The sequence below is a fragment of the Neoarius graeffei genome, chromosome 2, assembly GCF_027579695.1.
Source record: "Neoarius graeffei isolate fNeoGra1 chromosome 2, fNeoGra1.pri, whole genome shotgun sequence".
Lineage (NCBI taxonomy): Eukaryota > Metazoa > Chordata > Actinopteri > Siluriformes > Ariidae > Neoarius > Neoarius graeffei.
In genome coordinates this window covers 95,252,164-95,262,138 of record NC_083570.1, presented here as the reverse complement: position 1 = coordinate 95,262,138, position 9,975 = coordinate 95,252,164, and the positions used below count along the sequence as shown (strand labels likewise).

At 41.8% G+C, this 9,975-nt stretch overlaps 1 protein-coding gene across 1 annotated transcript in view; it reads left to right on the top strand.

Moving 5' to 3' along the window:
* The first annotated feature begins 3,575 nt into the window (after positions 1 to 3,575).
* nr3c1 (nuclear receptor subfamily 3, group C, member 1 (glucocorticoid receptor)) overlaps positions 3,576 to 9,975 on the top strand; it is a 148,499-nt gene continuing 142,099 nt past the window's right edge. Inside the window, exon 1 of the mRNA XM_060915229.1 lies at positions 3,576 to 3,908. The gene's annotated coding sequence lies outside the window, so the exon portion shown is untranslated. The remainder of the gene's footprint in view (positions 3,909 to 9,975) is intronic.

Sequence of the window (9,975 nt, the reverse complement as noted above, 5' to 3'; positions counted from 1 at the left end):
TCTCAGATATACACAACTCCGGAATGTCTCTTGGAGCCATTTCTAAACAACTGCAAATTCCAAGATCAGTTCAAACAATTGTATCCAAGTTATAGTGACGTGTAGTCACTTTGCCAAGCCACTTTGCTTCAAGAAAACCCAAACTGTCACCCTCAGCTGAAAGGAAACTGGTTTGGATGGTCAGGAACAACCTGGGAACCACCATGGCACAGCCCTGCCATGAACTGGAAGCTGATGGATCACTGTCTACAGTTCAGATCACCATGGACTAAGAGGCTGCTATCCAAGAAATGACACCCTGCTCCAAAATTGACACCTTCAAGCTTAACTAAAGTTTGAAGCTGACCACACGGACAAAGACAAAGCCTTCTGGAGGAAAGCTGTATGGTCAGATGAGACAAAGATTGAGTTGTTTGGCCACAATGACCACTATGTACAGAGGGACACTGTACCAGCTGCTGGTGGTGGTGGTAGGATCATCATGCTCTGGGGCTGTTTTGCTGCCAGTGGAACTGGTTCATTGCACAAAGTGGATGGAATAATGAAGAAGAAGGATTACTTCAGAATTCTTCAGCATAAACCATCAGCAACTTGAACATGACTTGGGAGTTACAACAGGGCAATGAACCCAAACACGCCTCAGAGCTGGTTGTGAAAGATAAAGCAGGCTAACATTAAACTTACAACAAGCCCTGATTTCAACCCTATTGAAAATATATGGACTGTGCTTATAAGTCGAGTCCATGCCAAGAAAAAAAAACACATTTAATTGAACTCTACCAATTCTACCATGAAGAGTCATGAAATATCCAACCAGAATTCTGCCAGAAGCTTGTTCATGGTAAACAAAAACCGTTTGGTCAAGGTGAATCTTACGAAGAGATATTTTACCCAAATATTAGGTGTGCTGTATGTATCTTTTTGATCCTGTATGTATAATGTATAATTTTGACCCTGTTTTGATTTCAGAAAACCCCCCAAAAAATTAAAACTTGTGCACCAAATTCTAGTGGGTTTTTTTTTTTAATTAAAGCTGTATGCTGTACAATCATTCTGCCACAGAAAAAGAGCAGTTCAAAGAAATGACTGAAAGCCCAAATATTGCCATGACGTTCATATCCAAGATGACATTCAGGTCACTGTATGTAAACTTCTGACCACAACTGTGTCCTGAATACAGAAAAAAATACAGAAAAAAAGTGTTCGTATCTGAGCAGCATATTACATAAGAGCCCACTTTTCAGATTAAAAAAGGAAACATAATGAAGGCTGCTGGGTTTTGGTGCAAAATGAAGAAGCGAGTGTGACAGTCAACGTGTCCAGAAGAACTGTGGCTGGTTCTGGAAGATGTTCAGTAAACCCTACAGCTCATTTCCACATAAAACTGCACTCACTGTACCTGAGACTACGATTTTTTATTATTGACTTTGTTTCATTTATTATGGCTTATTGCTTCCTGTTTATATTTTTAATGTTGAAACATTTCATTTCATTATTTTTAAACTATTTTTGGTCTACAGCATTTCTTTACATGTGCCGAAGACTTTTCCACAGTACTGAGGGGAGTTGAGTGAATGAATAGGACTTCCCCCTCCCTCTGTATCGTGCCTGGAGTGCCCTTGAGCAAGGCACCGAACCCGCAACTGCTCCCTGGGTGCTGTAGCATAGCTGCCCACTGCTCTGGGTATGTGTGTGCTCACTGCTTACTTGTGTGTTCACTGCTTCAGATGGGTTAAATGCAGAAGAGGAATTTCACTGTGCTTGAGTATGGCAGCACGGTGGTGTAGTGGTTGGCGCTGTCGCCTCACAGCAAGAAGGTCCGGGTTCGTGGCCGGCGAGGGCCTTTCTGGGCAGAGTTTGCATGTTCTCCCCGTGTCCGCGTGGGTTTCCTCCGGGTGCTCCGGTTTCCCCCACAGTCCAAAGACATGCAGGTTAGGTTAACTGGTGACTCTAAATTGACCGTAGGTGTGAATGTGAGTGTGAATGGTTGTCTGTGTCTATGTGTCAGCCCGACACATAGACTTTCGTGCTGCACGAAATACACTACACGACATAATTCGATGGTTCATATACTATATTATTATCTCATCTCATCTCATTATCTCTAGCCGCTTTATCCTGTTATACAGGGTCGCGGGCAAGCTGGAGCCTATCCCAGCTGACTACGGGCGAAAGGCGGGGTACACCCTGGACAAGTCGCCAGGTCATCACAGGGCTGACACATAGACACAGACAACCATTCACACTCACATTCACACCTACGGTCAATTTAGAGTCACCAGTTAACCTAACCTGCATGTCTTTGGACTGTGGGGGAAACCGGAGCACCCGGAGGAAACCCACGCAGACACGGGGAGAACATGCAAACTCCGCACAGAAAGGCCCTCGCCGGCCACGGGGCTCGAACCCGGACCTTCTTTCTGTGAGGCGACAGCGCTAACCACTACACCACCATGCTGCCCATATTATTATCTCATCTCATTATCTCTAGCCGCTTTATCCTGTTCTACAGGGTCGCAGGCAAGCTGGAGCCTATCCCAGCTGACTACGGGCGAAAGGCGGGGTACACCCTGGACAAGTCGCCAGGTCATCACAGGGCTGACACATAGACACAGACAACCATTCACACTCACATTCACACCTACGGTCAATTTAGAGTCACCAGTTAACCTAACCTGCATGTCTTTGGACTGTGGGGGAAACCGGAGCACCCGGAGGAAACCCACGCGGACATGGCAAGAACATGCAAACTCCACACAGAAAGGCCTTCGCCGGCCACGGGGATCGAACCCGGACCTTCTTGCTGTGAGGCGACAGCGCTAACCACTACACCACCATAATATTATTATTATTATTATTATGTTCAGGCTGATTTTGTGTCCTTGCAAATATTTTGCTCATACACGCATGAGCAGCTTGAGTTTTAAACCAATGCCTAAATATCTATATTTATTTTATGGATCACTACAGTTGTGGAATAGGGTTATTTACTGTATGTTTATTATTTATTATTTGATCTCAAACACTGCGGCGGCACGGTGGTGTAGTGGTTAGCGCTGTCGCCTCACAGCAAGAAGGTCCGGGTTCGAGCCCCGTGGCGGCGAGGGCCTTTCTGTGTGGAGTTTGCATGTTCTCCCCGTGTCCGCGTGGGTTTCCTCCGGTTTCCCCCACAGTCCAAAGACATGCAGGTTAGGTTAACTGGTGACTCTAAATTGAGCGTAGGTGTGAATGTGAGTGTGAATGGTTGTCTGTGTCTATGTGTCAGCCCTGTGATGACCTGGCGACTTGTCCAGGGTGTACCCCGCCTTTCGCCCGTAGTCAGCTGGGATAGGCTCCAGCTTGCCTGCGACCCTGTAGAACAGGATAAAGCGGCTAGAGATAATGAGATGAGACTCGATGTTCTTGAGATGTTTGTTCACCTTCACCACAGTGATCAGTGAAAACTCTGTGCTTGTTTTGGTGTTGTGATGAAACTTGTCCAGCTGTTATGACGCGTTATAACCATTAGGTCGCAGTGTGTAGTGTAAACACACAGCTCCAGTCTAACTGTAGTGTAAAATCTCCATTTTGAATATTTTATAGCCAAGTTAGCGCTTATTCCGAGCTGCTTCAAACAAATCTAAGTGAGCCCAGGAATCGAGCAGGTTTATTTTTCTCATCACTGCTCTCTTTCTACTGTTCGGGATTATTATTATTATTATTATTATCATTTTATTTTTTTTACTGCAGAGTTGTAGTTGTTTGTTGTTGTTCTGAACTTGTGGGATTGTCGAAACGACTTGGGCGGATTGACTGTAGGAGAAGTGCTCGGTGTTGCTAACAGTTAGCAGCAGGAGAGGGAAAAAAAATATCAACAAAACCATGTCAGATGATGCGTCAAAGCAAAACAGGAACCTAAATATCCCATGGTATGTATTTATTTATTTTTTCTTACAAGTTTTGGACTGATTTGAATCGGTTTATTCCATTTTCAATCCGCATTTCTGCCCATTAATTTGCCCTGAAATAAATCGGTGTTGCCTAGCCTAGCCTAGCATATGTTATGTTAGCTGTGACACAGTGACATTGCTCGGCTTGGTGCCATTTTGACCTTCTAATATAAATACAGTCCACCACAGAGGAGTCTATATATTTTTAATGTTACTTTTAATCTTAAACCTGCAGTATTTCTGTGTGTGTGTCTGAGCCACGACTCCAAGAACAGGCCTCTGTCTTATGGGATCAGGTCACTAACCAGTGGCTGCGTCCCAAAACTCGTCCAAGCGCGTGCTAGTGTACTAAATAGTGCGCAAAATAATACATACTACGCACGTATTGTACCACTTATTCTGTAACACTTCGTTTTGGATTGTAGCACAGCTTTCTCCAGTGCGCTGCATGGTTCATCTTCATGTTGTTGAGCTGGGAGTCTGAATCACTCAGGTGTGTTGTTGATTGCAGGTAAATCAAACTGATTCGGTTCATGATTAATGAAAGATTTCCTGAAATGAAAACCAGTGTTTGAGACTTTTAGACTTTTCAGGGATTTTATACCTGTCTTTTTGTATCCATTGATTTCCACCAATACTATAGTGTCGATAGTATGTCTAGGGAGAAAAAAAAATAGATTGAGATGTTTTTATGTCTCGTCTGTCTTTTCTGGGAAAACAGTTTGAAATTTTTTAACGACTCATCCTGTACTAGTCTTGCATTCGTCCAATTAAACACGCGCCAGATCATATGTGCCCCGCCCCCTTTGCTTTACATAGGATAAATAGTTTTGGAGATGTTTTTATGTCTTCTGGGAAAGCGATTCGAATTTTTTTAACGACTCATCCTGTACTAGTCTTGCATTCGTCCAATTAAACACGCTCTAGATCATATGTGCCCCGCCCCCTTTGCTTTACATAGGATAAAAAAAATAGATTTGGAGATATTTTTGTTTCTCGTCTCTCTTCTGGGAAAGTGATTCGAATTTTTTAACGACTCATCCTGTACTAGTCTTGCATTCGTCCAATTAAACACGCTCTAGATCATATGTGCCCCGCCCCCTTTGCTTTACATAGGATAAATAGTTTTGGAGATGTTTTTATGTCTTCTGGGAAAGCGATTCGAATTTTTTTAACGACTCATCCTGTACTAGTCTTGCATTCGTCCAATTAAACACGCTCTAGATCATATGTGCCCCGCCCCCTTTGCTTTACATAGGATAAAAAAATAGATTTGGAGATATTTTTGTTTCTCGTCTCTCTTCTGGGAAAGTGATTCGAATTTTTTAACGACTCATCCTGTACTAGTCTTGCATTCGTCCAATTAAACACGCTCTAGATCATATGTGCCCCGCCCCCTTTGCTTTACATAGGATAAATAGTTTTGGAGATGTTTTTATGTCTTCTGGGAAAGCGATTCGAATTTTTTTTAACGACTCATCCTGTACTAGTCTTGCATTCGTCCAATTAAACACGCTCTAGATCATATGTGCCCCGCCCCCTTTGCTTTACACAGGATAAAAAAATAGATTTGGAGATATTTTTGTTTCTCGTCTCTCTTCTGGGAAAGCGATTCGAATTTTTTAACGACTCATCCTGTACTAGTCTTGCATTCGTCCAATTAAACACGCTCTAGATCATATGTGCCCCGCCCCCTTTGCTTTACATAGGAAAAAAATAGATTGAGATATTTTTGCTTTGCATCTGTTGCTTCTTGGAAAACAATTTGAAATTTTTTAACAACTCATCCTTTACTAGTCTTACATTTGTCCAGTTCAACACTCTCTAGATTGTATGTGCCCCGCCCCCTTTGCTTTACCTAGGATAAATAGATTTGGAGATGTTTTTATGTCTTCTGGGAAAGCGATTCGAATTTTTTAACGACTCATCCTGTACTAGTCTTGCATTCGTCCAATTAAACACGCTCTAGATCATATGTGCCCCGCCCCCTTTGCTTTACATAGGAAAAAAATAGATTTGGAGGTATTTTTGTTTCGTCTGTCTCTTCTGGGAAAGCAATTCGAATTTTTTAACGACTCATCCTGTACTAGTCTTGCGTTCGTCCTATTAAACACGCTTCAGATCATATGTGCCCCGCCCCCTTTGCTTTACATAGGAAAAAAATAGATTGAGATATTTTTGCTTTGCATCTGTCGCTTCTTGGAAAACAATTTGAAATTTTTTAACAACTCATCCTGTACTAGTCTTACATTCGTCCAATTAAACACTCTCTAGATCATATGTGCCCCGCCCCCTTTTGCTTTACACAGGATACAAAATAGATTTGGAGATATTTTTGTTTCTCGTCTCTCTTCTGGGAAAGTGATTTGAATTTTTTAACAACTCATCCTTTACTAGTCTTGCATTTGTCCAATTAAACTCTCTCCAGATCATATGTGCCCCGCCCCTTTTGCTTTACATAGGAAAAAAATAGATTTGGAGATATTTTTATGTCTTCTGTGTCTTCTGGGAAAGCGATTCGAATTTTTTAACGACTCATCCTGTACTAGTCTTGCGTTCGTCCTATTAAACGTGCTCTAGACCATATGTGCCCCGCCCCCTTTGCTTTACATAGGAAAAAAATAGATTTGGAGATATTTTTATGTCTTCTGTCTCTTCTGGGAAAGCGATTCAAATTTTTTAACGACTCATCCTGTACTAGTCTTGCGTTCGTCCTATTAAACGTGCTCTAGACCATATGTGCCCCGCCCCCTTTGCTTTACATAGGAAAAAAATAGATTTGGAGATATTTTTATGTCTTCTGTCTCTTCTGGGAAAGCGATTCAAATTTTTTAACGACTCATCCTGTACTAGTCTTGCGTTCGTCCTATTAAACACGCTCTAGATCATATGTGCCCCGCCCCCTTTGCTTTACATAGGAAAAAAATAGAGTTGGAGAGATTTTTGCTTTGCATCTGTCGCTTCTTGGAAAACATTTTGAAATTTTTTAACAACTCATCCTGTACTAGTCTTACATTCATCCAATTAAACGCTCTCCAGATCATATGTGCCCCGCCCCCTTTGCTTTACACAGGATAAAAAATAGATTTGGATATATTTTTATGTTTCGTCTGTCTCTTCTGGGAAAGCGATTCGAATTTTTTAACGACTCATCCTGTACTAGTCTTGCGTTCGTCCTATTAAACACGCTCTAGATCATATGTGCCCCGCCCCCTTTGCTTTACATAGGAAAAAAATAGATTTGGAGATATTTTTGTTTCGTCTGTCTCTTCTGGGAAAGCAATTCGAATTTTTTAACGACTCATCCTGTACTAGTCTTGCGTTCGTCCTATTAAACACGCTCTAGATCATATGTGCCCCGCCCCCTTTGCTTTACATAGGAAAAAAATAGAGTTGGAGAGATTTTTGCTTTGCATCTGTCGCTTCTTGGAAAACATTTTGAAATTTTTTAACAACTCATCCTGTACTAGTCTTACATTCATCCAATTAAACGCTCTCCAGATCATATGTGCCCCGCCCCCTTTGCTTTACACAGGATAAAAAATAGATTTGGAGATATTTTTATGTTTCGTCTGTCTCTTCTGGGAAAGCGATTCGAATTTTTTAACGACTCATCCTGTACTAGTCTTGCGTTCGTCCTATTAAACGCGCTCCAGATCATATGTGCCCCACCCCCTTTGCTTTACATAGGAAAAAAATAGATTTGGAGATATTTTTATGTTTCGTCTGTCTCTTCTGGGAAAGTGATTCGAATTTTTTAACGACTCATCCTGTACTAGTCTTGCGTTCGTCCTATTAAACACGCTCCAGATCATATGTGCCCCGCCCCCTTTGCTTTACATAGGAAAAAAATAGATTTGGAGATATGTTTGCTTCTTATCTGTCACTTCTGGGAAAGCAATTCAAATTTTTAACGAGTCATCCTGTACTAGTCTTGCACGTGTCCAATTAAACGCTCTTCAGATCATATGTGCCCCGCCCCCTTTGCTTTACACAGGATAAAAAATAGATTTGGAGATATTTTTATGTCTCGTCTGTCTGTTCTGGGAAAGTGATTCGAATTTTTTAACGACTCATCCTGTACTAGTCTTACATTCGTCCAATTAAACGCTCTCCAGATCATATGTGCCCCGCCCCCTTTGCTTTACACAGGATAAAAAATAGATTTGGAGATATGTTTGCTTCTCATCTGTCGCTTCTGGGAAAGCAGTTCAAATTTTTACGACTCATCCTGTACTAGTCTTGCGCGTGTCCAATTAAACTCTCTTCAGATCATATGTGCCCCGCCCCCTTTGCTTTACAATAGCAGCACGAGCAGTAAATGTGGTTCGTCATATGTTTCAAGCTGCGTGTCTTCCTGCACACAATTCCCTTTAAGTTGTGAAAAAAAATGGATGGAGTTAGTTATTTAGTTCGTTCGTTCGTTCGTTCGTTCGTTTCCGAGAGTGTGGATTTTGTGCGAGTTGGCGGTTGTGTGTGTGTTTTGCCAACTCCAGGTTGCTCAGTGCAGGAATGTCACCAGAGCAGAGCCAGTAATATCATTCTGTCTACCATTCAGATGTGTCGGATGCATCCTGGAGATTACACTAGATCTCTCTCGAACGCGACCTGCAGCTCGTTAAAACCGCCAGGAATGCGTGAAGGCAGTAGGGAGAAATCATCCATAGTTCCAAAAAGTTTATTTTTGAACTCTCCTGTTTTGCATATTTTACTATTTCATTATGGCCCTGTCAGGTTACTATCAGGGGGCGTGGTGTATCTTGAACACTTTTGGCTATTATGCAAATTAGGCAACACTTCAAGCCCTTCCTTTTTCAGAAGGACATACATCAACATTCCAAATCCAGCTTTAAAGACATTTGGTGTAGCCTAATTACTTAAATCGTAATTACATCAAGCTAATGAGAGATCAAATAAATCCTGTCTTTAATAGTAACATAGACTTCAGTATCCTGTTTAGTGCTAATAATGTGTTGTAATCGTGCCACCATTCACTCGAGCGTTTGTAATCGGAGGAGGAAAGGAGCGCAGTTCAGCAGTTCAGCCAGCGGTTAGTCAGGAAAAAAATATATATTCAGAAACAATCCACTCCAACCAAATCAGATAGAAAAGATATTGTGGTTGCTTGTGGGTCATGCATTTGCAAAAACAGCTTGTTTTGTGCAGGCATGACCTACATGTTTAATATGCACGTCGTCATTTCTGCATGAGCACATACACGAGCACACAGTCAGCTCAAGAATTATTGGCACCCTCGATGTACACTACCGTTCAAAAGTTTGGGGTCACCCAGACAATTTTGTGTTTTCCATGAAAAGTCTCACTTTTATTTCCCACCATAAGTTGTAAAATGAATAGAAAATATAGTCGAGACATTTTTCTGGCCATTTTGAGCATTTAATCGACCCCACAAATGTGATGCTCCAGAAACTCAATCTGCTCAAAGGAAGGTCAGTTTTATAGCTTCTCTAAAGAGCTCAACTGTTTTCAGCTGTGCTAACATGATTGTACAAGGGTTTTCTAATCATCCATTAGCCTTCTGAGGCAATGAGCAAACACATTGTACCATTAGAACACTGGAGTCAGCGCTCGAAGCTAACGGTGTCCCGGGGACCATAAAAAATGTCATCGGGACACAAAATTATCATATCTGGGACAATCCCGGGACAATGGAAAAAAAAATAGATCTAGAGACGACAATTCCCCCGGGGGGAATCGTGAGAGTGATGCAGTGCGCGTAGCAGTCACAGTTGCCGGAGCTGAGCTGGACTGTTGCTGCGTTCATGTGCTATGGGAAGATGATATTTTCCAGTTGGGAAGTGGTATTTACCAGTGTGTTGTGTTCACATGCTTTTGTTGTTGTTGACAAATTAAAGATGGTGGACCAGATTCAGAATCAGGCCTGTTATTTGGCTAAAACAATTATAGATTGCCTTGTTCATCAGCTGCAGCAGGAATATGAGTTATCAAAAGTCAAAAGGTAAATAATGCTGAATATTTCCTGATCATGACAAGTATGGCCCTTTTCCACTACCCTTTTTCAACT